The sequence below is a fragment of the Propithecus coquereli genome, unplaced genomic scaffold (assembly GCF_000956105.1).
Source record: "Propithecus coquereli isolate 6110/MARCELLA unplaced genomic scaffold, Pcoq_1.0 Scaffold222, whole genome shotgun sequence".
NCBI classification, from domain to species: Eukaryota; Metazoa; Chordata; class Mammalia; order Primates; family Indriidae; genus Propithecus; species Propithecus coquereli.
In genome coordinates this window covers 1,459,467-1,462,633 of record NW_012147412.1, presented here as the reverse complement: position 1 = coordinate 1,462,633, position 3,167 = coordinate 1,459,467, and the positions used below count along the sequence as shown (strand labels likewise).

The window sequence follows — 3,167 nt, the reverse complement described above, 5'->3', positions numbered from 1 at the left end:
AAGTTTTCTTAAAGGAAAACTTTTCAGTCTTTCACTGTTGAGTAGGATGTTAGCCATAGGTTTTTCATATATAGCCTTTATTATGTTGAGGTAATTTTCTTCTATTCCTAGTTTGTTGAGTGTTTTATCATGGAAGGGTGTTGAATTTTTTTAGATCATTTTTCTGAATCAATTGAGATAATCGTGGATTTTTTCCTTTATTTTGTTACTGTGGTATAATTATATTGATTGATTTTCATATGTTGAACCATCCTTGCATTATGGGAAAATATTCCACTTGATCATGGTGTATAATCCTTGTAATATACTCTTGAATTAGGTTTGCTAGTATTATATTTTGTTGAGAATTTTTGCATAAATATTCATAAAGAATATTGGTCTGTGTTTTCTTGCAATATTTTTGCCTGGTTTTGGTATCTGTATATTCTGGTCTCAGAAGACCAGATTGGGTTAAGAAGTATTCCCTTCTCTTCAATTTTTTGGAAGAGTTTTAGAAGAATTGGTATAATTTTTCAAATTTTTAGTAGAATTAACAAATAATTCCATCTGGTCCTCGGCTTTTCTTTGAGAATTTTGCAATTACTAATTCAATCTCCTTTCTAGTTATAAGTCTATTTAGATTTTCTACTTCTTTATTAGTTAGTCTTGGTAGTTTGTATGTTTCTAGGAATTTGTCCATTTCATCTCAGTTATCCAATATGTTAGCATACAACTGTTCCTAGTGCTCTTTTATACAGATGGCGTTGCATCCCAATAAACCCATTGCAGATTGAAAAGATCATAAGTTGAAAACACATTTAATACACTTAATCTACTGAACATCATAGCTTAACCTAGCCTACCTTAAATGTGCTCAGAACACTTATATTATCCTACAGTTGGACAAAATCATCTAACACTAAGCCTATTTTATAATAAAGTGTTGAATATTTCATGTACTTTATTGAATATTGTACTGAAAGTGAAAAAGAGAATGATTGTATGGGTACTCAAAATATAGTTTCTACTGAATGTGTATCACGTTAGCACCATCATAAAGTCAAAAAATCGTAGGTCAAACCATCATAAGTTGGGGACCATCTGTAATCTTTTTTATTTCTGTGAAATCAGTAGAAATGTCCCCACAATCATTTGATTTGAATCCTCTCATTTTTCTTAGTCAATCTAGCTAAAGATTTGTCAATTTTGTTGATGTTTTCAAAGAACCAACTCATGGTCTTACTGATTTTCTTTATTTTTTTTCTATTCTGTATTTTGTTTATCTCTACTCTAGTCTTTATTATTTCCCTCCTTCTGATAGATTTGGTTTTAGTTTGTTCTTTTCAAGTTTGTTCTTTGAGTTGTAAAGTTAGGTTGTTGATTTGAGATCTTTCTTCTTTTTTAATGTAAACATTGACAGCTATAAATTTCCCTCTTAGTACTGCTTTAACTGCATGTCATAATTTTTGATATGTTGTGTTTTCATTTTCATTTACCTCAACATATTTTCTAATTCCCCCTGTTATTTCTTCTTTGACCCATTAAGAGTATGTTGTTTAATCTATACATATTTTTAAATTTTCCATTTTCCTTCTGCTATTGATTTCTAGTTTCATTCCATTATAAGAAGAAAAGATATTGTATATAATGTCAAGTTTTTTAGAACAATAAACACATTTATTACATGAGGTAAGACATGAGGAACATTTATTTGCCTTTTCAGGCCTCGATTTTCCTCAGACAAAACTCTGCCTCCTTGCCCTCCAGTGCTTAGCCATCTGCTTGGTGTACAGGCCTGGTCTTGATGCAATGCATGCAAGAAGCTTGCCCTGCTGGAATTGCTCCTCCAGAAGACTGTTGATCTTGGCATTCTTTTTCCTTTCATCATATTTCTTCTGAATCTTTTTGGATCACTTTTGTTTAAAATCTCTTCTTCCTCAGGAGTCAGCTGGGCCTTCTTGCAGCCCAGGGGCAGTGCACAGTGGGACTTGTACCACTGTTAGTAAGTATGCTGTCGATAAACATGATACAATTCTTCGCCAGGGTCTTGGCGTGGACCAGCTCATTATTGGACACATTGTAGACAACATCAATGATCCTTGTTTTGCAAGTACAGCACTCTGAGCCCCAGGAGAAGTTCCCCACATTCAGCCTCAGGGTATGGTATTTCTTGTTACCTCCTTGCACCCAGACTGTGTGTATGCAGCAGGGGCCAATCTTAGTGTTGGCAGTGGTGTGTCCCAGCTCATACTTCCGCTTCTTGTGGTAGGGCTTTCTCTTGCCCTCGGTCTTGCAGCATTTGTGCCAGTTGTCCCAAGAGATGCCCATCACTTGGCGCTGGCTGGAAAGAGAAAACACAAAGCTATAATGTCAATTTTAAAAAATTTATTAAGACTTGTTTTGTGGCCTAACATACAATATATGCTGGAGAATGTTTTATGTGCACTTGAGAAATATGTATTCTGTATTCATTGGGTGAAATATTCTTCATATGTCTGTTAGGTTCAATTGGTATTGTTTAAGTCCCCCCTTATTGACCTTCTGTTTATCCATTATTGAAAGTGGGGTATTGAGTCCTCCTACTATCATTGTAGAGCTATTTCTCCCTTCAATTCTGTCAGTGTTTACTTCATATATTTGTAGTTCTGATGTTTTGTGTATATATATTTATAATTGTTATATCTTCTTAGTGAATTGACTCTTTTTATCATTATATAATGTCCTTTGTCTCTTGTAACAGTTTTTGACAAAGTCTATTTTGTCTGATATTAGTATAGCCACCCCCATTCTCTTTTGGTTGCTATTTGCTTGGCATATCTTTTCCATCCTTTTATTTTCAACCTGTGTGTGTCTTTTTCTAAAGTTGAGTCTCCTGTAGAGAGCATAATTGAATTCTGGTTTTATTTTTAATTCATTCTGCCAATCTATGTTTTTTTTATTGGGGAGGTTAATCCATTTACACTTCAAGTAATTACTGATAGGGAAGTATCAGTAATTACTTTTGTTATTTGTTTTCTATAAGTCTTATAGTTTTTCTGTTTTTCATTTCCTCCATTACTGGCTTTTGTGTTTAGTTGATTTTTTGTAGTGACACATTTTGGTTTCCTTCTCATGTCCTTTTGTGTATATTCTATGGATATTTTCTTTGTGGTTATGATTGGGATTACATATAACATCCTAAAGTTATA

At 33.5% G+C, this 3,167-nt stretch overlaps 1 pseudogene; it reads right to left on the bottom strand.

Moving 5' to 3' along the window:
* Positions 1 to 1,698: 1,698 nt before the first annotated feature.
* Positions 1,699 to 2,307, bottom strand: LOC105810852 (annotated as a pseudogene).
* Positions 2,308 to 3,167: the final 860 nt, after the last annotated feature.